The following is a 26,620-nucleotide window of genomic DNA, read 5'->3' as shown; positions in this document are numbered from 1 at the left end:
GGTCCATCACCCTCCAAAAGTGGAAAGTATTGTGTCTCTCCCCCTCCTCCCCCTCCTCCTCCTCAACTAGTCTCTGCATTGGCATGTTTTCTTCCAGGGGCTGCTCCTTGGAGTAGAACACCCGCCCCACTTAAACTCCTGAAAACACCCTTCCAGCCTCAGCTAAAACGGCACCGTCTTTACAACAGCCACCTGAGCTGGAGATCAGAGTTCATGGTCTTGCTCTCTACTGCCAAAGGACCATGTCCCAATTTCTGTTAAGAGCTCTTTTCACACTGTTTTGCAATGACATGTTGACTGACTGAACAGTTTGCAATGCCATGGAGCAGAGCCCTCAGCCCTGGATACACTTTGGAATCACATGTGGAACATTTAAAACACATCTGAGAATAATTCGATGAGTCTGAATTGCAACCTGGGCATTATAATTTGTACAATCTCCCCAGATAATTCTTGTTTCCAGTTAAAAGTTAAAATATCTGGCCTTGAGAAGAGTAATTTCATCTTGAATATTTATATGTGTTATACATCTAGGGTTTAATAAATATTTATTGAATGAATGAATAATTACAACATCTACCTTTGAATGAAAAGTCATGGGTCCCATATCCCATCCATCAGAAAGAAAATCAAGATGAATAAAAATACCCATGCAAATCAAAAATAATTAGACAGACATATATTCCATGTTCATGGACAGGACCACTTAAAATTGTCAGCAACAAACAACTGTCAATTCCATCTCTGAAAAATTGTTTTTATCCACTCTCTCTATGTACACAACAAACTATCACCTTATTTGAAGTCCTCACTTTTGCCTGCCAGACTATGAGATGCCAGACTATGACATCTCATCTTCATTGCCTCCTTGTTTTAAAGTTCTTTAAGTGAAAGATGATGCTGTGAAAGTGCTGCAGTCAATATGCCAGCAAATTTGGAAAACTCAGCAGTGGCCACAGGACTGGAAAAACTCAGTTTTCAAATTCCAATCCCAAAGAAAGGCAATGCCAAAGAATGCTAAAACTACCACACAATTGTACTCATCTCACACACTAGTAAGATCAGATCAAATCAGTCACTCAGTCGTGTCCGACTCTTTGCGACCCCATGAATCGCAGCACGCCAGACCTCCCTGTCCATCACCAACTCCCGGAGTTCACTGAGACATCCATCGAGTCAGTGATGCCATCCAGCCATCTCATCCTCTGTCGTCCCCTTCTCCTCCTGCCCCCAATCCCTCCCAGCATCAGAGTCTTTTCCAATGAGTCAACTCTTCACATGAGGTGGCCAAAGTACTGGAGTTTCTGCTTTAGCATCATTCCTTCCAAAGAAATCCCAGGGCTGATGTCCTTCAGAATGGACTGGTTGGATCTCCTTGCAGTCCAAGGGACTCTCAACAGTCTTCTCCAACACCACAGTTCAAAAGCATCAATTCTTCGGCGCTCAGCTTTCTTCACAGTCCAACTCTCACATCCATACATGACCACTGGAAAAACAATAGCCTTGACTAGATGGACCTTTGTTGGCAAAGTAATGTCTCTGCTTTTCAATGTGGTATCTAGGTTGGTCATAACTTTTCTTCCAAGGAGTAAGCGTCTTTTAATTTCATGGCTGCAATCACCATCTGCAGTGATTTTGGAGCCCAGAAAATTAAAGTCTGACACTGTTTACACTGTTGCCTCATCTATTTCCCATGAAGTGATGGGACCAGATGCCATGATCTTCATTTTCTGAATGTTGAGCTTTAAGCCCACTTTTTCACTCTCCACTTTCACTTTCATCAAGAGGCTTTTGAGTTCCTCTTCACTTTCTGCCATAAGGGTGGTGTCATCTGCATATCTGAAGTTATTGATATTTCTCCCGGCAATCTTGATTCCAGCTTGTGTTTCTTCCAGCCCAGTGTTTCTCATGATGTACTCTGCATATAAGTTAAATAAACAGGCTGACAATATACAGCCTTGATGTACTCCTTTTCCTATTTGGAACCAGTCTGTTGTTCCACGTCTAGTTCTAACTGTTGCTTCATGACCTGCATATATGTTTCTCAAGAGGCAGGTCAGGTGGTCTGGTATTCCCATCTCTTTCAGAATTTTCCACAGTTTATTGTGATCCACACAGTCAAAGGCTTTGGCATAGTCAATAAAGCAGAAATAGATGTTTTTCTGGAACTCTCTTGCTTTTTCCATGATCCAGTGGATGTTGGCAATTTGATCTCTGGTTCCTCTGCCTTTTCTAAAACCAGCTGGAACATCAGGAAGTTCATGGTTCACATATTGCTGAAGTCTGGCTTGGAGAATTTTGAGCATTACTTTACTAGCGTGTGAGATGAGAGCAATTGTGCGGTAGTGTGAGCATTCTTTGGCACTGCCTTTCTTTGGGATTGGAATGAAAACTGACCTTTTCCAGTCCTGTGGCCACTGCTGAGTTTTCCAAATTTGCTGGCATATTGAGTGCAGCACTTTCACAGCATCATCTTTCAGGATTTGGAATAGCTCAACTGGAATTCTATCACCTCCATTAGCTTTGTTCATAGTGATGCTTTCTAAGGCCCACTTGACTTCACATTCCAGGATGTCTGGCTCTAGGTCAGTGATCACACCATCGTGATTTTCTGGTTCGTGAAGATCTTTTTTGTACAGTTATTCTCTGTATTCTTGCCATCTCTTCTTAATATCTTCTGCTTCTATTAGGTCCATACCATTTCTGTCCTTTATTGAGCCCATCTTTGCATGAAATGTTCCTTTGGTGTCTCTGATTTTCTTGAAGAGATCTCTAGTCTTTCCCATTCTGTTGTTTTCCTCTATTTCTTTGCATTGATCACTGAAGAAGGCTTTCTTATCCCTTCTTGCTATTCTTTGGAACTCTGCATTCAGATGTTTGTAATGCTCAAAATTCTCCAAGCCAGGCTTCAGCATTACGTAAACTATGAACTCCCAAATGTTCCAGCTGGTTTTAGAAAAGGCAGAGGAACCAGAGATCAAATTGCCAACATCCACTGGATCATGGAAAAAGCAAGAGAGTTCCAGAAAAACATCTATTTCTGCTTTATTGACTATGCCAAAGCCTTTGACTGTGTGGATCACAATAAACTGTGGAAAATTCTGAAAGAGATGGGAATACCAGACCACCTGACCTGCCTCTTGAGAAACATATATGCAGGTCATGAAGCAACAGTTAGAACTAGACATGAAACAACAGACTGGTTCCAAATAGGAAAAGGAGTACATCAAGGCTGTATATTATCACCCTGCTTATTTAACTTCCATGCAGAGTACATCATGAGAAACACTGGGCTGAAAGAAGCACAAGCTGGAATCAAGATTGCTGGGAGAAATATCAATAACTTCAGATATGCAGATGACACCACCCTTATGGCAGAAAGTGAAGAGGAACTCAAAAGCCTCTTGATGAAAGTGAAAGTGGAGAGTGAAAAAGTTGGCTTAAAGCTCAACATTCAGAAAACGAAGATCATGGCATCTGGTCCCATCACTTCATGGGAAATAGATGGGGAAACAGTGGAAACAGTGTCAGACTTCATTTTTGGGGGCTCCAAAATCACTGCAGATGGTGACTGCAGCCATGAAATTAAAAGATGCTTACTCCTTGGAAGGAAAGTTATGACCAACCCAGATAGCATGTTCAAAAGCAGAGACATTACTTTGCCAACAAAGGTCCATCTAGTCAAGGCTATTGTTTTTCCAGTGGTCATGTATGGATGTGAGAGTTGGACTGTGAAGAAGGCTGAGCGCTGAAGAATTGATGCTTTTGAACTGTGGTGTTGGAGAAGACTGTTGAGAGTCCCTTGGACTGCAAGGAGATCCAACCAGTCCATACTAAAGGAGATCAGTCCTGGGTGTTCTTTGGAAGGACTGATGCTGAAGCTGAAACTCCAGTACCTTGGCCACCTCATGCGAAGAGTTGACTCATTGGAAAAGACTCTGATGCTGGGAGGGATTGGGGGCAAGAGGAGAAGGGGACGACAGAGGATGAGATGGCTGGATGGCATCACTGACTCGATGGACGTCTCAGTGAACTCTGGGAGTTGGTGATCGACAGGGAGGCCTGGCGTGCTGCGATTCATGGGGTCGCAAAGAGTCGGACACGACTGAGTGACTGATCTGATCTGAGCGACTGAACTGAACTGAACTGAAGTTTCTCTCTAAACTACTATTAGAGTTATCTTTATAATCGTCCAATCATGTCTCCCTACCTGCCACACCACCCTGCTTAGAATCAATTAATATTAACTACACAATAAACTCTAAATTTTGCCAAAAAAGCACCTTAATTTTCCTCCATCTCTGCCTGGCATACTTCTACTCTTCTTCATTACCATTGTAAAAATAAACTCTTCTATCAACCTATCCCACTCAAACTCTCCCAGGAAAAGTTACCATGTCCCCTCCGAGCCTTCATAATACTAGGTGTATCACTTTTTTTACCGTGGTGATGTTACTTGTTTATATATCTATCCCCCACATGAACTCGCTGCAGCCAGAGGCTGTGCCATGTCATCTTTGTATCCCTACTGCCTTCTATGGAGCTAGTTGGTAGCCAAGAAATTATACATTGGATGAAAGGATGCATTAATGAGAGCAAAAAGACAAAGGCAAAGAATTGTGCTACTATTTAGAGGAAGGAACAGCCCAAGAGGGTAAAGATGGAGATGGGAGGTTCCTGGGAGAATCCTAGACTCCTACTCTGCAGGAATCTGTTTCTAGTCATAAGAAACCCTAAGAGGGACTTTCCTGGCAGTCCTGTGATTAGGACTCCACACTTTCACTGCTGAGGGCATGGGTTCAATTCCTGGTCAGGGAACTAAGTTCCCACAAGCCACTCAGCACAGTCCGAATAAATAAATTTTTAAAAAGAAACAAAACGAAAAGAAAAGAAACCCTGAGCAATGGTGTTAAAGGTTAGAATACCTGGGTCTGGCATCACTGATCACCCACTTTTACAGCCTTTGTTCACAGCCTCCTTGTGAGCCTAGTGGTCCCTATGCTGATGGTCACCAGGGCAAAATGAATACAACCTGAATATATTTACCATTCAAAATAACTCTGAGCCACAAGACATTCTGGGAAAGCTTAAATGTGTTGATGATGCCTACAGTCTTAAAATTAACTTGCTACTCTAAAGGGACAAGAATTTACAACTTGGACTCTTTAGTCTCACTTCCAAACTGGCCACACATCCTATAATTTGCTGCATCAATTTTACTCTGTGAGAATGCTCTCTCCCCAAAGAGCAACCAGAGATGACTATTCTTTATATACTGGAAGAGTCATAATCAATGTGAATACTTGCAGAAGCATGTTTTATGAGTTGGGAAGGGGAAAAGCTACTGTAATCTTCCTCTTTGGCCCAAGGAAGGGTGGATCCACTTGCCTGTAGCATTGGCAACTGCTGTACACAACACACCCCTCTCTCATGGTTACACTTTTCGCCTTAGTCAGTCAGGGGGCTGATTATGAAACCATTGTCTGTGATGATTACATGTTAAGTGTGAAGTATACAGTCAGTGACAATTATGGGTTATTGAGGTGGTTATTTGGGTTTGATTGACAGAATGTGTGCACCTCTATGGAAAGCTTAGTATTTCTTAATTTCTGACAACACATAAAGAAAGTACTGTATTTCTGAGGAAACATAAGAAAATATGTACAATAAAATTTTTGTATATCTGTGATAAGAAGGCCTGTTCTATGCAGAGTAAATCATGAGAAACACTGGACTGGAAGAATCACAAGCTGGAATCAAGATTGCCAGGAGAAATATCAATAACCTCAGATATGCAGATGACACCACCCTTATGGCAGAAAGTGAAGAGGAACTAAAGAGCCTCTTGATGACAGTGAAAGAGGAGAGTGAAAAAGTTGGCTTAAAACTCAACATTCAGAAAACTAAGATCATGGCATCCAGTCCCATCACTTCATGGGAAATAGATGGGGAAACAGTGGAAACAGTGTCAGACTTTATTTTTTTGAGGTCCAAAATCACTGCAGATGGTGACTGCAGCCATGAAATTAAAAGATGCTTACTCCTTGGAAGAAAAGTTATGACCAACCTAGATAGCATATTCAAAAGCAGAGACATTACTTTGCCAACAAAGGTCCATCTAGTCAAGGCTATGGTTTTTCCCGTGGTCACGTATGGATGTAAGAGTTGGACTGTGAAGAAAGCTGAGCACTGAAGAATTGATGCTTTTGAACTGTGGTGTTGGAGAAGACTCTTGAGAGTCCCTTGGACTGCAAGAAGATCCAACCAGTCCATTCTAAAGGAGATCAGCCCTGGGATTTCTTTGGAAGGAATGATGCTAAAGCTGAAACTCCAGTCCTTTGGCCACCTCATGTGAAGAGTTGACTCATTGGAAAAGACTCTGATGCTGGGAGGGATTGGGGGCAGGAGGAGAAGGGGACGACAGAGGATGAGATGGCTGGATGGCATCACCAACTCGATGGACGTGAGTTTGAGTAGACTCCAGGAGATGGTGATGGACAGGGAGGCCTGGCGTGCTGCGATTCATGGGGTCGCAAAGAGCCGGACACGACTGAGCGACTGAACTGAACTGACTGATAAGAGGGGACCCTCACATAAGGATCTACAAGAGGTGGGTGATTTAGGGATGGGAGTGGTGGCTTCCCAGGTGGCGCTAGAGGTAAAGAGTCTACCTGCCAAGGCAGGAGACACGAGACACAGGTTCAATCCCCTGGAGGAGGGCTTGGCAATCTACTCCAGTATTCTTGCCTTAAGAATCCCATAGACAGAGGAGCCTGGCAGGCTACTGTCCATAGGGTCCTACAGAGTCAGACACAACTGAAGCAACTTATCACACAAGCACATACATAGTGGGAAAGAGGGGAGTTGGAAAACCAAGAGTGACCATGGGTTTAAAGCCAAATAGTCCTTGAACTGACTCAGCTCAGTCATTCCTCTGCTCCAGGCTTAGAAGATGAGGCAAACACATTCTTCACTTTCAATACCCAAATAGTGCTTTGAGAAACACCTTTGCTATCCTCTGAACCTGAATAAGAAGAGTTAGAAGCCCATTTCCATAGCAAGCATTAAGTTTTCAATACAGCAGAAGGACTACTGACTTTACATCAAATTTTTAACACTGTTCAGATCTATAGTTTCACACAGGCTTCCCAGGTGGTGCAGTGGTAAAAAATCTGCCTGTCAATGCAAGAGACGCGGGTTCAATCCCTGGGTCAGGAAGATGCCCTAGAGCAGGAAATGGCAACCCAGTCCAGTATTATTGCCTGGAGAATCCCTATGGACAGAGGAGCCTCAAAGGCTACAGTCCATGGGGTCACAAAAAGTCAGACATGACTGAGCACACACGCACACATAGTTCCACACACAAACACACACACAAACTGCTTTCCTCCATCTCAGAAATTGCTTCCTACTTTCCTGTAACCTTCCAAAACAAGAGAAACAACCACTGTCACTTCCAGGAAGGGTTACTATCTGTGGGGCTGGCTCCGAAATGATTGCCAATAAGAAAAGGAAAAATGGTTCTGTGGAGTGTGGAGCTCTCTGTGCAGGAATTTTCTGGTGGCACAACTTGAGAGTCCTGGTCAGAAACTATCAACTATGACAATTTCTGATTTCAACCTTCCACATTATGGTTGAAGAGCAAATTTGAGTGTCACCCAATGATTCTAACATGATTTTGTGGTTTTCTAATTTTAACCTAAAACTAAAAAGTGAGTACAGGCACAGCTGTCACATAGATTATGATTCTGTGGTAGTTCCACATAAGCCAAAGTTACCCCAAAACTGCCTAAAAGTTTGCCCACTACCCTGCACTGCCAGTCAGCATCACTTGGCTAAATATCCTGACATTCATATGGCAGAGAAAAGTGTTGCTCATTTGTGGTTAATGTTCTCATTAAAGTTTGCCATTGATTCAGGGTAAAGGGACCTAGTGGATCAAAAAGGCCAAAAATTTACACCTTCTTCATAGATAACACACACACACCCCAAAAGAAAACCTACAAAACTACTAACTTTGCAGCCATGAACCACAAACTCTTAAACTATGTTCTTGCCAAGCGGTGTGTAAAACATAAGAAATTATACACCATAGGACATGATTTAAGCTATAAAAATGGGACACATTGGCACAATGAAGAGGGAGGCCTAAGACGAAGTCCAAGCCGTCTCACAGTCCATGCAGGGCTGGACCATCAGAAGCAGCGTTGTTTACATTTTAAAGTAAACTTCCAAAAGTTGTCCCCCAAATGGAAACCCCGTCCTCACCTTTCACTCTATTTCCTGCCCCAGGAGCACTGAGACATGTGTACATTTACAGGCACTTATTCTCCAGATTCATCGTTGAGAATTCAAAGTTCTAGACCTTTCCATGATTCTTGAAACCTTTTTGAAGGTACCCTAGATATTCCTAAAACTCACCTGATGTGATGCTTCCAATGAGTAAGTTGAAAATATAAAACAGAAAGGGAAAGTGGCAGTCACTCAGTTGTGTCAGACTCTGCAACACTATGGACTACAGCCAACCAGGTTCCTCTGTCCATGGGATTTCCAAGACAAGAATACTGGAGTGGGTTGCCGTTCCCTTCTCCAGGGGATCTTCCTGACCCTGGGATCAAACCTGGGTCTCCAGCAATGCAGGCAGATTCTTTACCATCTGAGCCACCAGGGAAGCCAAAACAGAAGTCTGCCCCTTAAACACAGGACTCTGTCTGTTCAAGGTACAAACCCACTTAACACTAGAACTGTGGGGATAAGCCATTATGGGCTCCATCCAGGTTAAAAAAGAAATAGCCTCAGGATCTAATTAATTTCACGTGAAATCACATACAAAATAATATTTTTAAGGAAACATTTTGAAGCAAATGTAAATTCTAAATAATTTTGTTCAGTCATTCAGTCATGTTCAACTCTTTGTGACTCCATGCACTGCAGCACACGAGGTTTCCCTCTCCTTCACCATCTCCCAGAGTTTACTCAAACTCATGTCCATTGAGTAAGTGATGCCATCCAATCATCTCATCCTCTGTCATCCCCTGCTCTTCCTGCCCTCAATCTTTCCCAGCTTCAGGGTCTTTTCTAATGAGTCAGGTCTTCGCATCAGGTGGACAAAGTATTGGAGCTTCAGCATCAGTCCTTCCAATGAATATTCAGGATTGATTTCCTTTAGGATTGACTGGTTGGATCTCCTTGCAGTCCAAGGGACTCTCAAGGGTCTTCTCCAACACTGTAGTTCAAAAGCATCAATTCTTTGGTACCCAACCTTCTTTATGGTCCAACTCTCACATCCATACGTGACTGCTGGAAAAGTATTTAACAATGTCATAACCACTGAAACAGTTGGTGAAATATAAATCATTAGGATTCCATATTTATCAGCTAAAATAATATCTCCATAAATATAGCCTTGTATCTTATAAAGCTTTCTAAACCTTACTAAAAGATGCAAATTCCAAATGCGAATAAATTCTTATGTTTGCCAAAAGCAGAGAATTAACTTCTGTTTTTTTCCATTTTGTAAATTTTAGGGACTAAAGCTTTTCACCAACTGTTTCAGTGGTTATGACACTGTCAACTGCTTTTCAGACTAGCATTTTCTAAAGAGAATCAAAAAGAGAGAAAGAAAGGAAAGAAGGAAGGAAGGGAGGAAGGAGAGAGGGAGTAAAGGGAGGAACAAAGGGGAGGGAGGAAGGAAGAAGGAAAGAAAGAATTTTATGAAACACGAGTCATTCATTCCTTTGATATTCAGATCTAAATGTGACTTTATTTCTGAAATCGCTCATACTATTTCAGTTCATTTCATTCCTTTCAGAAATGTCCTTTCAATATATGGAAAACTAAGAGGGCAGGAGAATTCCAGGAGGATGAATTAGGTTCAGTGACTTTCTGAACAGAAACCCATGTGATGAACACTGGGACGTTTCCAATACTCCCTCTCTCCAGAAGCCTATTGATTCTCCACAGACTGGAAACCATTCACCAAAGCGTCGTATCTGTGATTTCTCCTCTGCGTTTTCAGTGCAGCAGAACATTAAAATGCAGGCGACAAGTCCAGTCCTGAGGCAAACTGCCTCCCTAGACCTGCAATCGCTTTCATAGTTGAGGACTGACTTCAGTGACTGGGAGCGGGGATGTCCATAAAAGTAACATATTCCCAAACCCAAAAGAGCCGCCCTGAGCAAATTTTCTTTTCCGAAAAGATTCCGTGTGGTGCCAAAAGAATGACTTTAAGAAATGTTTGTGGGAGTTTCTTGACCCCAGAATGTTTTCAAGGTGTCAATTTGGGCTGATCCCCAATAATAGCAATTCGTAGGTTAGTCAGATGTCAGGTTTTACAGTGTATGGCTTTTTAAAGAGGGTTTTTTTTCCTTCTTTCCCTTCACCACCGGCCCAAAGTAAACACTAGCTCAAGTCTATTGTCTGTGCTTTTCGGTTACGAATCTTCTTTTTTCCTCTCACCTCTCCACCAGCACCTCCAAGGCAAGCAGCAGAAGACAGGGGTGAATAGAGATCATCCAGCACTGCGGGACCCCACTCAGGGGACATCTTGCTTAAACTTCCCAGATCTTTCAGCATGTTCATTCAAGGATGACCATTGATTCAGGGGAAAAGTTGAAGTTTAAGTTTTTGACTTCCAAAAATACAAGAAATCAACTCAATGCAGTAAATTATTCCTAAAAGTACAGAAGGAGGCTAAATAAGCAATGTAACTATAAATTTCATCCAATTTTGAAGGTTCTCAGAGCTATGAATCTTCTTTACACAGATGTATATGTGTGTGTAGTCATAAGTGACAGAGATGACTTTGATTCATTAAAGCCTGTTTTATTTTCCTCGTGGGCATACTTCAAGAGTGCATTTCCTCGCCTCCTGCACAGATAGGTGGGGCTCTGTGACTGGCCAGTGGAACAAGAGACAGAAAGGATGTTTGCTGGTTTCAAGCCTGATCCATAAAAACACTCCCACCTCTCATCTCTCATTGCAGACCAGATGCTGAAGATCCAGAAGCGGCTTCCAAAGGCCGGGAGGTAGAAGATCTTTTAGATGAATGAGCCATGGCCTTAATGACCATGTAAAGGAGACATCTTCCCAAACCTTCCCTTCAGCCCACATTGTACCATGACATCAGTAAGAAGTAAATATTATTGTGTTGTCATTAAGACTTTGGAATTGTTCATTAGAGCCATGAGCTTGTCCTAATACTTGGTGGCTGGAAAATCCTGAATTATATTTCTTCCTATAATAAAAAGCACTAATATGTAATAGGATGAGCTGCTTGAACTTCAACAGAGTATAACCCTGAGCTTGATGATTTAAAGACCTTTATAAACATCAAGTTGTGGTCAAGCAGATTGATTTCTTCAGTTCATTAAAAACCCTGATCTCAACACATATACCAAATACTTTTCCTTACCCTTTCAGGAGAAAACATCCTAGTTCTTATCCTATTCTTTCCTAAAATTTATTTCCTCCTGAAATGGGATTCACTTTTTGAAGATGATCAATGTCATAAGGTGTTATGTTTTTCCACCACCCCACAAAAAAACAAACATCACATTTTATTTGGACAACTATTACCCAAATTTCATCAACATTCATCACTTCTAGAGCAGGTTTATGGTAGAACAGCTAATAAAAATGGAAAATGCCAACTATTCCAGCTTTAAAAAAAAAAAAAAAAGACCTTGTTTCCTTCAGCCTAGAAAATACAAGCTTTTCTGACTTAAGAGAAAAAAACTCAAGTGTCATCCAATGTTTCCCAGCAAGTACATTTTGTGTACGTAAAGTTTTCCTTGAGTAGAAAGAGGAATAATTTTTGCTATTGAGTCAGACTTAGCAGAACTGAATGAGGGTTTCGAAAGTTCTAGAGCCTGGTAGCCGTGGTGTCTGATCCAAGGTAATCTCTGAGCCACAATGGAGTTCACATCTTCCTAAGTGAGGTAAGAAATTGTTTCCACTATGACATGCCACCAGCTGTGTGGCAGCCACAATTTTAAAGCGGTAACAAGGATTTGCACTATACAACACTTTATTTAGAATATGATTAGAAAAAATACTTTGGCCTTAAACAGTGAATATCAAGTTTCCCTTTGGAATTTAAGTGTGTAGCCAGCTTTAGCCCTTTAACATTAAAGATTTTTAAGATACAAAATCTAGCCAACTTTTTTTGTGTAGCTTAAGTCTGCCTAACTATAAAAATAGACATTTCCAGAAAGGACTACAAAAAATAATTGCTCCACTACAATAAAAAGCAGTAAGGTAGGTTATATATACTCAGGCATCAGCGTAACCTCAGCACTTTTAAATCCTTTACCACGAGTTTGCAGTTAACTGACCTATGTATGTGGGCTTCCCAGGTGGCTTGGTGGGTAAAGAATCCACCTGCAATGCAGGAGATGCAGGTTCAATCCCTCAGTCAGGAAGATCCCCTGGAGGAAGAAATGGCAACCCATTCCAGTATTCTTGCCTGGAGAACCACATGAACAGAGGAGCCTGGCAGGCTACAATCCATGGGGTCGCAGAGTCAGACACGACTTAAGTGACTTAGCACACATCAAGCCACACAAAGACATAGGAAACCTTAAATGTATATTATGGAGTACAAAAAGTTAGTCTGAAAAAACGATACGCTGCATGTTTCTATCTATATGACATTACAGAAAAGGCACTACTTTGTGAAAATACAGTAAAAGAGTCAGTAGCCTCCAAAAGTTTAGAGGGAGTGGAGATGGATGAATAGGTGAAGAAGAGGGGATTCTTAGAGCAAGAAACTATAATTTCATTTGCTATAATGGGATTCATTTGACTTTTTTGTGAAATTAATCTACATGCCTATTACTAACATCATTGTTGGTGGATTAATACCTTCTTAGAGAAGTGTTTCTCATCTTGGAGATCGCTGAACCAGTGAGGATTTGAGTTCATGGAGTAAAGTGAAAGTGTTAGCTGCTCAGTCGTGTCCAACTCTTTGTGACCCCATGAATCGCAGCACGCCAGGCCTCCCTGTCCATCACCAACTCCCAGAGTTCACTCAGACTCACGTCCATCAAGTCAGTGATGCCATCCAGCCATCTCATCCTCTGTCGTCCCCTTCTCCTCCTGCCCCTAATCCCTCCCAGCATCAGAGTCTTTTCCAATGAGTCAACTCTTTGCATGAGGTGGCCAAAGTAGTGGAGTTGCAGCTTCAGCATCAGTCCTTCCAATGAACACCCAGGACTGATCTGAAGAAGTGTTAGTACCTGCCTTATCCAGAGGCTTCAGAAATGTCTACATGGAATCAACAGCAGCAGCTGTTACTGGTCACAAGTCACCTCTTTGGGACCACAGGGCCAATCTGTTTTATTGAGGATGTCCAAAGCAGTGGACATAATGGTGAATGCTTTTGTCACCAGCCACAGTCACTTGATGCAAAGAGCTAACTTGGAAAAGACCTTGGAAAAAGCCCTGACGAAAAGATGTTGGGGAAAGAGCTCTCTTGAAAAAGACCCTCATGCTGGGAAAGATTGAAGGCAAAAGGAGAAGGGAGTCACAGAGATGAGCTGGTTAGATAGCATCACTGACTCAATGGATATGAATTTGAGCAAACTCTGGGAGATAGTGAAGGACAGAGAAGCCTGGAGTGCTACAGCCCATTGAGTCACAGAGTCGGAAACAATTTAGCAACTGAACAACTACACAGTCACCTGGGCAGGCATTCCCAGTCCTGAAGAGGAAACAAAGGGATTTCAGATGCCTGCATGGTTCAGGAAGACCTCTTGTGACCTGGAGATGACCTTCCTTCACATCATGCAAGTTGGGACACATTTGCTGGGCAAAATGATCAAGAAGCTCTCTTTGCCAAAGTGATGAAAAGGCTGTGTGTGTGTGTGTGTCTGTGTGTGTGTGTGTGTGTGTTTGTATCCCAACTAAGCACGTTAATATATATTAAAATCAATTTATTTTCACAACAGATAAAAATAAATCCAAAGAAAGAAGACAAAAACAAACACAACATAACTTCTATTTGGCTTTCTTCTTCTAAACTTTTTATTTTATATTGGAGTATAGTTGATTAACAACGCTGTGGTAGTTTCAGGAACTCTGCTCAATATAATCTAACAACTTAAATGGGAAAATGTATAACTATATGGTTTTCTTATTCAAACAAAATGCCTCTTTATCTGTTCCTACTAAAAACAAAGGGAGAAATTCTTGCTGTCAAACCAACAACTATTAAAAGAAAAGGGTTAAGGAGGAATTTTAACAAGCTTTCCTAGAGTGCCTTGTAGCACCAATTTTACTGGTATACAGGATTTCTTTCCATATTTAACAATTTTTATTTCTGAACTAACTATGTCTTTTGGTTATGGTTGTTATGTGTTTCTAAGATATAAACCGTTCATTAAATTTTTATTAAGAAATGTGTCCTCTACAGTTAAAAGGATAACCCAATCAGCTTTGTTGATAGCCATGTCAGAAAAGTCCACAAAAGTCTAGCTAATAGATGGCTGAAATATAAGTACATTTTAGCACAGTTACTATCAATCCTGACCTACTAAAAAGTTCAGCTTCACGTGAATAGGTGAAAGTAACAATATGCCACTGAATTCATATCCCAATTTAACAAGATTACATTACAAAATGTCTATCACTATTCTCTTTCGTGTGCATGTGAGTGTATGTGTGTGTGAGGGAGAGACTGAGCCTGTTTTCACTGTTTTTATTCATCAACTTTTGCCAGGCATCATTTACATCTCCACAGATGTAGGTAGCCATCAAAATCATCAGCAAGAAGAAAGCAAATGAGACTTCTATGTTCTAAAGAATATAAAGTATGAATCTAGGATGTAGCGAATGGTTAAACACACTAACCATACCCAACTGTGTGACCACTGGAGACAGACATCTCTTATTACATGGGGATGAAGCTACGTCTTGGCAGCAACGTCCTGGACAAGATCTTGAATCAAAAGAAATGAAGTGAAACAGCAAGGTCTTACCGAACAGGGAACTATATTCAATATCTTGTAATACAACAGTTAGAACTGGACATGGAACAACAGACTGGTTCCAAATAGGGAAAGGAGTATGTCAAGGCTGTATATTATCACCCTGCTTATTTAACTTCTATGCAGAGTACATCATGAGAAACGCTGGGCTGGAAGAAACACAAGCTGGAATCAAGATTGCCGGGAGAAATATCAATAATCTCAGATATGCAGATGACACCACCCTTATGGCAGAAAGTGAAGAGGAACTAAAAAGCCTCTTGATAAAAGTGAAAGAGGAGAGTGAAAAAGTTGGCTTAAAGCTCAACATTCAGAAAACGAAGATCATGGCATCTGGTCTCATCACTTCATGGGAAATAGATGGGGAAACAGTGGAAAGTGTCAGACTTTATTTTTTTGGGCTCCAAAATCACTGCAGATGGTCACTGCGGCCACGAAATTAAAAGACGCTTACTCCTTGGAAGGAAAGTTATGTCCAACCTAGATAGCATATTCAAAAGCAGAGACATTACTTTGCCAACAAAGGTCTGTCTAGTCAAGGCTATGATTTTCCCTGTGGTCATGTATGGATGTGAGAGTTGGACTGTGAAGAAGGCTGAGCGCCGAAGAATTGATGCTTTTGAACTGTGGTGTTGGAGAAGACTCTTGAGAGTCCCTTGGACTGCAAGGAGATCCAACCAGTCCATTCTGAAGGAGATCAGCCCTGGGATTTCTTTGGAAGGAATGATGCTAAAGCTGAAACTCCAGTACTTTGGCCACCTCATGCAAAGAGTTGACTCATTGGAAAAGACTCTGATGCTGGGAGGGATTGGGGGCAGGAGGAGAAGGGGACGACAGAGGATGAGATGGCTGGATGGCATCACTGACTCGATGGACGTGAGTCTGAGTGAACTCCGGGAGTTGGTGATGGACAGGGAGGCCTGGCATGCTGCGATTCATGGGGTCGCAAAGAGTCAGACACGACTGAGCGACTGAACTGAACTGAACTGAACTGAATAACCTATAATTAAAAATAATATATATATATGTATAACTGAATCACTTTGCTGTCAACCTGAAACTAAACACAACATTGTGAATCAAGTATGTTGTAGTTGTTGTTGTTTAGTCACTATGCTGTGTCTAACTCTTTTGGGACCCCATGGACTGTAGCCCGCCAGGATCCTCTGTCCATGGGATTGCCAGGCAAGAATACTGGAGCATGTTGCCATTTCCTTCTCCAGGGGATCTTCCCAACCCAAGAATCAAACCTGTGTCTCCTGCATTGGCAGGCGGATTCTTTACCACCAAGCCACCAGGGCAGCCCATGAATCAACTATATTTCAATTTTAAAAGAAAAGGAAACTAATTGGAAGGGCAGTGAAAGTATTCATCTGGGTGGATCAGATCTGCTGTAGGGCATCTGCACTGGCACGGAATCATTCACTGGTTTGATGCCATTCTCTTCCCCAAAGGAGAAAACTCTAGATCCCCAAGTTCACAAAACCACTGACATGTCAATTACCGAGAGTGAGCCCAGCACAGTGTCCATAACCACGTGCAACTAGAGGGAAGGTCAGTGTCCTTGAAACTTCTCTCTGGGTGTGCCATCGTGAGAAAATGAGCACCAGCCCACACATCTACGTGGAACAGAATTGAGGCAACTGTGACCATCTCTTCCTCTCCTTTCCAAGTTTTGGTTTGAGCTCATAAGTAGCTGTGTTTATGTGAAAACTAGGACCATAGTATAGAAGGAGACTTTTTATCTTCTGATGAATAAAATATATCAAGATAACAGAATGTGGCAGTGATGAATGTGAGAGGGATTCCGGCACAGTTTTATGGATTTACTAATTTGGGGGAACCTCTATTAAGGCCAGCCTTGGGTATTAGCTGGTTTATAATGTGTGTATTCTTCCCATGCACCCAGATTTTTCAAATGCCTTATAAAATGTCTTATGATTTGGGAAAGATCACAGTAACTTATTCCCAAGATCCAGAATACACTAAACTATACATAGCTCATTTCACATCACTGTGCTCCAACTCTCCTTTTCAGGAGTGTTCCAGAGGCCAGAAAGGGATTTCAAGTCACCCTATAACTTAGTGCTATAGCTTTTTATTCCTGGTCATCCTGGTGTTCCTATATATATGACCCCTTTCTATTATACATGAAAGGTACTGATATATGAGATCCTCACATGGGATAGGCTCCAGAAAAGGAGAATAATAGACTTAAACTAGGAGAGGTTCCGAAGATACACATCTGAGCAACGGGAAGAGATGGTTTCTGACAAACTCTTGCATAACTGTCTTTTCTTTCTCCACAGTTGCAAAATGTCAATCTTTTTTTTCTTCTTTTTTTAAGTGTAGTAAAATTGCTTTACAATGTTGTGTTTGTGTCTGCTATAAAACAAAGTGAATTGACTACATGCATATGTATATCCCCTCCCTTTGGACCTCTCTCCCCAATCCCACTCCTCTAGGTCATCACAGAGCACTGAGCTGAGCTCCCTGCACGATATAGCAGCTTCCTACTAGCTATCTGTTTTACACACATATGCGAAATCTAGAAAAATGGTATAGATGAACCTATTTCCAGGGAGGAACAGAGATGCAGACACAGAGCACAGACATGTAGACACAGTGGGGGAGGGGTGGGGGGCCCGAATGGGGAGATTAGGATTGACCTGTAACTTGTTATTTTTAAAAGCAACTTGTTCACTTAATTACCTAATGGTTGTCAAACTTTTAATCACTCAAAGCCATCTGGATGGGTAAACACAGCCATGACTAAAGGAAGCAGAAGGCTCTGCTGCCTTGCACAGCAAGGTCAGGCAGGGGGCAGCAGAACCCCTGGGAGGGCCTGCCAAGTCCGGCTGTCCCATCTGGGTCTCTATCCCCACCCAGACCATCACCTCTCCCACCACTAAGCCTACACACCCAGGAGAGGAGATGAACACGAAAACAAACATGAAATGTGTGGGCAGTGGGGCAGGAAGAGACAAACCAGATCTGAAAATGTGACCTCCTTTCTAATGCTTGTATTTTAATTATTTGTGTTAAGCCCTACCCTGACCTCTTCTCTCTCATGATATTTCTGGCTAAAATATACAGAAATCACCTACTACATATGTTATGTCTGTATATAGTGGTAAAGATACAAATCTACGACATTCTTTAAGGCCCTTGACACTCCTGAGAATGTTACCAAGGAAACCTGGAGTGGGCCATGCCGCCATCGGTGCCTCCCAAGGGTATTGAAAACAAGGGGTCTTTCTTTGGACTTCTGCTTAGGGGGCTTGCCCCGAAAGAATCACACAATTGAGTGACTGAGAGAAAATTAGAAGAATTTTATTCTATTCTATTTTTTCAGGAAGCTGATTCTTTAAGAGACCAAAAAAAAAGAAGGTGGTTCCTATGATGTTTGATGACACTGCTTCAATACTCTTCCACACAGACTCCTGAGAAGACCCGTCTCAGATACTCAGGGTGCTCATTCAGCCAAATTTCACCTGCATGAAATACTGAGCAGGAGGAGAGCTCTGCATGATTTATCCTGAGTCCCTGAGTCCCATGCCTCTGAGACACCCTGAAAATAATGCTCTATTTAGACAGGATTCTGGATGGTCACCTAGGGACCATTCAGTGATTTTAACTGCATTCTTTACAACTACAATTTGATTAGAAATGGAGAAGTTCCACGTGTCTGGTCAGTTTCTTAATGATTCATATAAAGACTCCTTATCATGAATTTCTCAGCAAGCCTCCCATTTTAAAATGAGATGATTCTCAAGTCAGCAGCCTGTCAATGTCAAGTCAAAGCTATAAACAGAAATGTGAAAACATATTGCCCTGTTTTCTGGGGGTTTTTTTTTTCTGACAACTCAGGACTTTAATTCATTATCACTTGTGAAGTTCAAGAAAGATTCCTCTTTAGCCTACAGCTGCAATATTCTCAAACACCAAACACTAATATTAGTAGGTAACACTTTGCTTGGTCTGTTTAGGGACTCAAAGACTGAAAATTTTCTTCTGGATAAATACAGCAACATCAAAATTGCTGATATGTATAAATATCTATGTCTGTTTAACTCAATCCAGCCAACTCTGACTTTAATTCTTTAAAACATGGGCTTAAAGGATCTCAGGAGGCAGCACTCAGACTTACGGCATTTTTCTCCAGGTGGAGTGATATTATTTCAAAATGCAGTGGAAACTTAACAGTGGATGCCTTGATGGAAATGTATGATACACATACAGAGTCTATTTTCATATTAAGCTGTTATGTAGTGGCTCAGACGGTAAAGAATCACCTGTAATGCAGGAGACACGGATTTGACCCCTGGGTTGGGAAGATGCCCTGGAGAAGGGAATGGCAACCAGCTCCAGTATTTTTGCCTGAGAATCCCATGGACAGAGAAGCCTGGCAGGCTACAATCCATAGGGCTTCAAAGAGTCAGACACAACTGAAGCGACTTAGAATGCATGCACATAGTATACTACTTAAATGATGTCCCATTTAAAATGTTGTATAAGTGCAAGTAAAAAAAAAAATCTAAATTCAGGGGAATTTCCCAACAGTCCAGTGATGTGTAGTCCAGCCTACACTCTTAGGGCTGGGCATCCATCCCTGGTTAGGGAACTGGGACTCCACAAGCCATACAGACAAAAAAAAAAAAAAATTAATATAAATTCAGAATTTTATAAGTCCAGTAACTCTAATGTCTGTAAAACTATTCCATGATTTCTCTCAAAATGTTATTTTATTTCAAATAAGCTAGACACAATAATCTTGAGAGGAAAAATTCCTCATGCTTAAGTATTTTGGTTGCTTTTCAAGAATTGCTACCTGAATTGAGAGAGATTCTCATTGAAGTTTTATTACTTCAGTGAAACCAAACTGTGCTGTTGCAGTCAAGAGGTCTGCTATGTGGGCTTCAGAGACATGAACCAATTCACTGATGGTTTACAGCTTTGGGAACATGGCTCCCAGCCCTGAGTCCTGCAGGCCAGTCATGCTCACTGGAGGTGGTTTTACACAGACCAAGACCCCAAGGAGCACAGCTCTGTTTGTCCGCCAGCTGCCCTTGTGTCTAGAGGAAATTCTGTGGGACCTGAACTAGGGACTACTGGTCCCTCACTGGGCTTCCCAGGTGGTGCTAGTGGGAAAGAACCCTCCTGTCTATGGAAAGGACAAGAGACACTACCTGGGTTAGCTCCCTGGGTTGAGAAGATCCCCTGGAGGAGGGCATGGAACCCACTCCAGTATTCTTGCCTGGGAAATCCCATGGACAGAGGAGGCTGGCGGGCCACAGTCCACGGGGTTGCAAAGAGTTGGACACGACTGAAACCACTTAGCACACACACGGTCCCTCTTTCCTTCTGACCTCTCTGAGCCCTTGGCTGCCAAAGAGGAGCCAATTCCTTCCTGCTGAACCATAATTGCCACCCAGCAGGCACTGTTCTCTCCTCTTACATGTAGTATCAGCAGAAGCTATTCTTCCTGACTTTCTGGAAACAAACTGTACAAGAAAAAAAAAAATAATGATGTTAAAAATAATAACAATAATAGTCACTTTACAGTATACTCTAAGTCCTTAACCTATATGAACATTTTCAATGCACATAAGTCCTATGAGGTAGATAGAAATACCCATTGTACAGACGAGGAAATGGAGGCACAGAGAAGCAGAGCTGAGATTCCACCCCTGGAAGACTTATGCAGAAAATAAAAACAAGGGACTTTCCTGGCAGTCATGTAGCTAATACTTCACCTTACGATGCAGGGGGTGTGGGTTCGATCCCTGGGTGGAGAGCTAAGATCCCACATGCCTCGTGACCAAAGGGCCAAGATACAGAACAGAAGCAGTGTTGTGACAAATTCAATGAAGATTTCAAAAATGGTCCACATTAAAAAAAAAAAAAACAAAAAACTCTTGAAAACAAAAGGAATGAGGTGAGCCAGGTTCCCAAGGCAATAGGGAATGGGGGGTGTGTGGAGGCTGGACAAACCTTATTTGGATTAAAAAGACATATTATTTGGGTTAAAAAGCCACATATTATTTGGCCTCATGATGGTTCTGCTATCAAATAAGAAACTTTACAATCTAGTGGAATGTAAATGACAAGTTACAAAATGCCAGGCATAAGCTAAAGCAAACATTCCTAGAAAGCTGACTGAAAGAAAAATTCAAGAATTTAAAGCCAAAAATTAGGCAATCTGTTGGTAAAGACTATGTCTCACCCCATTTTCCTGCATCCCTAATTCCCATGGGAATTGCTGCTATCAAAGATGTTTTTACTGAACATTTTATCAAGTACTCATAGAGCCTCTTTCTCCAACTGCTGCTAAGAAGAATTAAAGTGTTCTCAGCTGAAGGCGAGCTTGTTGGTCTGCCGGTTTATAAATCTTTCAGACTCTGGATTGAGTAATGCCATGAAGTTGGAGGGTCTTTCTCAGGAGCAGTTAAGCACTCCCTATGCAAGTGCTGCCTACGCAGCCCCTGAAGTGCTTGCTCATCAGAAAAACAGTCCAAAAATGGACGTCTGGTCCACGCGAGTAAATCACAAAATCCCCAAGTCAGGTTAGGAACCCTCAGTGATAATCCCTGCAGATTTAGAGCTAGGGAAACCTGGCCAGTGAGAAGGACAGGGTGTCATGCAAAGCATTTCTCCCCACCTTACGTTTAAAAAATCACGCATATGCATCACCTACCTCCAGGCAAAGCTGCTGCACAGATGTCATGCTGGTGATGTGGGGGACCCGTGAAAATGGGAAGCCCCTGTGATCTTGGGGTCAACTTCTCACTTCACTCTCAAATCCAAAGCAGCACAAGATTTGAAAGGAACACATTTTGAAGTCCCCCTGATTAGTTCTTCAAGGCATCACCCAACATCATGTCCTCTATGAAGCCATCTCAGACACTCCTGGTCCTCACACCAGCCTGGTGAGGGGCCCTGTTCTCCAGCTCCAACAAGTTTTGGTTTCTCTGCACTGGAGCCCTTACCACACTGTGGGGTCCATCATCCTTTGGCTCTTGGATCTCCCCATTAAATACTGTCCTGTCCTCATCATTGCTGAGCCAGCCCCTATACACCACTGGAGGCATAGTAACGCTTTCCTAATTCTTTATCGAATGGACTGCTGAATCATCTAAAAATGTTAATGAGCCATTTGTCCTCCACCCATCACTAAGAGTTCAAGCAGAACATCCTAATCACCAAGCTCAAGTTTAAAATGTGTGAAACTTTGTACAAGAATATACTGATGCTCACCATTTGAGTCCAAGAAGTCATATGCAATGGCTTTAAGGAAGAAAACCTGTGATTAAGTAATGTGTCCAACACTTCATCATTTTATCGCTTGTGCAACCTAAGATTCAATATGGTCTTCTCAGTGGTACAAAGAACCCACCTGCCAATGCAGGAGACGCAGGCAACCAGGGTTCGATCCCTGGATTGGGAAGATCCCCTGGAGCAGGGCATGGCAACCCATTATAGTATTCTTGTCTGGAGAATCCCATGGATGGAGGAGCCTGGCAGGCTACAGTCACAGGGTCTCAAAGACGCTACCGGCAGACAGGACTGAAGTAACTTAGCATGCAGGCATAGTAGCTTAACAGTTAATGGGAAAAGTCTGCAAAGGACTTAAACTTTTTTTTCCCTTTGATTAATTGTTTTATTATTTTATTTTATTTTAGAGTCCAGACTTTATAAATTCAGCATCAGCAAGTCAGGGGTGAAGTTTTATAAATAAATTTTGGAATTTTTATACATGTATCTATTCTTAAAGGGCTTTATCTTAATTTCAAAACATCCTTTGAAAATTATGTCTGTACTCTTTATTCTTTTAACAAGCCTTCAGTTCAGTTCAGTTCAGTTCAGTTGCTCAGTCGTGTCCGACTCTTTGCGACCCCATGAATCGCAGCACACCAGGCCTCCCTGTCCATCACCAACTTCCGGAGTTCACTCAAACTCATGTCCATCGAGTCTGTGATGACATCCAGCCATCTCATCCTCTGTCATCCCCTCTTCCTCCTGCCCCCAATCCATCCCAGCATCAGTCTTTTCCAACGAGTCAACTCTTCGCTTTACCTTCATAAAAACCACAAGGAACGTTGTCAGAATCCTTGTATCGAAAAGGCCACTCCCTGGTCAGGGAACTAAGATTCCCCACAAGCTGTGTGTTTGGTGTGGCCAAAAAAAAAAAAAAAAAATTGTCCTTCTCAAAAGGCCACAATGTCTAATCTAGAAAAGCCTAAATTAATAACATTTTATTATACAAAGAAAGGCAGTGGGCTGAAATACAGTTTTAATGGCCAAAAACTAAATAAGGGAAAAAAAAGAGAAACTAAGAAGCCAACAGATGGGACCCAAAGACATTTTCCTCCCACTACTTCTACAGCCACCTTTGGATTCTACAAAATTTCAACCTAGACTTGGGGAGTTTGTCAAAGTATAAATTTTTAACCTTTAAATTCACACATTTGAATGAAACCTACTAGGTTAGAAGTCCTTGTTTAGTAGTCTTTGATTAAGTACTTTCCATGGTAAACTTCCAAGGATGAATGTAATTGGAGTATAGTGAGGTTTGGGAGGGTTTTTTTTCTTTCATATAATTGTTTCATTTTAGGGGAAAACCAAAGTGTGCATTAGCTCTGACTTCCACTCAACACATCCAACGCAAAAATCCAAGAAGGAAACACCAGCAGTCACTGTGCTTGTTCATTACTTGTGTGCATCTAGTTTTAAGGTCCTTTGGAGGTCTGAGGCATGATTAAACTTCATGTAAGTTGACTAAATTAATAAACCAGCTGTTGTCTTTAAAGCATGTCAGAGGTTTCAGTGGAGTGGAAGAGTTACTTTCTGCTACAGCTAATAAATTTTCAAGTTAACGTATCATCAGGTTTCAGTTAAAATTAAATCTCATATTCACAATGGCTGGACTAAACACACAACGTGTATCACCTTTTGAACCATTGCCTGTAGAAGTAGAACCCAGCTGCTTCTATATGTCTAGTTCTCCTCTGCAGCATTAATAGGTTCACGGGAAGCATAAGAAACGTGTGCTCCACTCACCTCTATGACACGTATGTCTTCAGCAGAGGGTGCCGACGGCCAAGGCAGCACGGAGACCGTGGAAATGACCGCTTTATCCTCAGAGCAGAGATTTCCAGGCATCCCAAGGTGTGCAGTCTCTCCCTGCCTGATTGCTTAAATCTAAGCCCCAGCCTAAAAACATGACCTCACTTGGATGCAGGCAATCTGCTCAGAAGTGCTGCTCCCTTCTTCAAATATTAACAGCCACCACCTCCATCGCAAAACAGCTTTTGGCACAACCCAGCTGGAAAACAGCTGAGAAATATTTAAATCCAGTGCTTAAGTGGCTTAGAGGATTACTAGTGGGATAAAGAGTTTTTTCAGCTCAAGGTGTCTGATTCAGTGACAAACTTGGTTGATAGTGCGTGGAAATCCAGGTCGCCCATGAGTGTGAAAGTCATTATTACTTCCTTACAGCTCTTCTCGGACCTGATCATGCCCTGTGGTTCTGGCTCCTTCCTCAGTCCCTTTACAAGAAGTCTCACAACTACAAGATGATAAAAATGCCTCTGAGGAACATTTGACTGTTGGTCACAAATTCCAAGTGGATTTTGTTCTGCTTTCTGGTAAGTCTCTATAGTCTTCGTAAGTTTCTAACTTCTCTGGCTCAGCCAGGCTTAAATGCTAGAAATCCCAAATTCCTACGGAATGGTTTCTCCATTTATTCTGTGGCCTGGACACGTAAAGGCCACTAACGGCCATGCACAGTTAAAGATGTGTACATAGTGGTTAAGAACTTGGAGTCTGATGTCAGACCCCTTGGGTTGAAAGCCTGACTCTGCTACTTCCTAACTGTGAGCGTTTGGACAAGTGCTTAATCCTCTTGTAGAAGGGGCCACAGAGCACGCACTTCTGAAGGGATGCTTCCAATGCATGGTATATGGAGGAAAGATTTTAGGCATAGAAATAGTAGGCACTCTTTCACTCCCTTCGTTATGCCATGGATGAGCAGGAGAGATAAGAAGGTGTAAAGCAGTGTGAGGCAGCCCATATTGGCTCCTATACTTTCTCCCCTCCCCCATTCTCACTATGCTTCTAAAATTGCCCCCTTCCTTTCCCTTCCTTCAAATCTCCAAGGTAAAATTCCCAGATTCCCGCCTTCTTTTGGCCTCACCATGGCATGCAGGATCTTAGTTTCCTAACCACGGATTCCCAACCTGTGCCCCCTGGGTTGGAAATGTGAAGTCCCAACCACTGGCCCACCAAGGAAGTCTCTCCCAGATTTCTTAAAATCTGACTTGTTGTTCATAATTTAGTATTAATATAGGCTTAAACTTACTAGGATATACTTCCTTAATAAATGAGGAGTTTATTAACCAAGTGACTCATTTAACTAGCAAGCTCAAAAAGAGGTTATATTAGCCAGAGTCTTAACAATTCAGATGTGTTCAAATGAAGATAAGTGAGAGTTCATTTACAATGAAGTGATCACAAAGTCAGCAACAGATGTTTGGAAACCACAAGGGATAATGCAGGAAGCCAGAGCTGACAGCAGCAGAGCAGCCACCACCCCGAGACCCAAAGGGACAAAGAGCGGAAGAGGGACCCAGAACCTGGAAGGAGAGTCACGAAGCATCGGCTTTCAAGAAAGAAGAGAAATTATGTTATGTCAGGGGAGTAGCCAGTCCAAGACAGCTTAATCAAGACAGGACCAGGGAATAACAACCTCGACCTCACCACCTTCCTGCTCTCCAATCCCCATCAGCTAAGCCCAAAGGAAGCCAGAAGTTTCCAGAGTCTACCAGTGCAACCCATGCAGGTGGGCCTCAGGGCAGAAAGCAGGCTGGAGAAAGATGGAGAGGAGACGCAAAGAGCAGATGGGAGCATCCAGCAGAGGGGCTGTGAGACCTTCGGGGCAGGACCATTCACTGCATCCTCTGCCACCCATCTCATCTCTGCATCCAGCAGAGGGGCTGTAAGGCATCCAGGGCAGAGCCATTCATTCACTACATCCTCTCCCATCCCTCTCATCTCTGTTCTTCTCGTCTCCCCCATAGATTCAGCAGCAGCAACTTGGCATAGAAAGTCTAAAATTTTGTGTTTACGAAAGAGTAAAACTTCCCAAACTTCCCAAAAGAGTCCTCTTCCCACCACTACACAGCTTCCTCAAAGCTTAAAAAAGAATCCAGTTCTGACTATGAGGCAGAGAAAGTGACTGTGGGGAAGGCTATGCTCCTTTGGCACACACACGAAGCTCGGAGTCTGCCTCTGTACTGGAAAGGTATTTCTCGAGCAGTCATATATCTCCAGGCTTTGGGCAGAAGCAAGGAAATAAGCAGAACATAAATTTAACATTGAAAATGAACCTGAGAGTCCGATTCAAATCTCAGGAAAAGGGTGCTTTGTAGGGAATCGGAGACCGTGACTCACACTTAAGGCAGGATATGGAAGTGGAGAAAGAGACCCAACTTGAACACACACACCATGTAAATCCTACTTTACTGTCAACTCACATCTGAAGGTCAATTCTAAATGCATTTTGCAAACACCACAATGCGATGGAACTGCACTGAAAGTGAAAAGGAGTCAGCAGTACGCTTTTGGCAGGGGTC

At 42.3% G+C, this 26,620-nt stretch overlaps 1 long non-coding RNA gene across 1 annotated transcript in view; it reads right to left on the bottom strand.

Moving 5' to 3' along the window:
- LOC113898396 overlaps window positions 1-24,311 on the bottom strand; it is a 161,128-nt gene extending 136,817 nt beyond the window's left edge. The window contains exon 1 of the long non-coding RNA XR_003512634.1: window positions 24,048-24,311. This is a non-coding gene — a long non-coding RNA (uncharacterized LOC113898396). The remainder of the gene's footprint in view (window positions 1-24,047) is intronic.
- Window positions 24,312-26,620: the final 2,309 nt, after the last annotated feature.

Source organism: Bos indicus x Bos taurus, chromosome 9 (genome assembly GCF_003369695.1).
Source record: "Bos indicus x Bos taurus breed Angus x Brahman F1 hybrid chromosome 9, Bos_hybrid_MaternalHap_v2.0, whole genome shotgun sequence".
NCBI lineage: Eukaryota > Metazoa > Chordata > Mammalia > Artiodactyla > Bovidae > Bos > Bos indicus x Bos taurus.
Note: the sequence above shows the minus strand (reverse complement) of the source record. Positions and strands in the feature narration are given on the sequence as shown.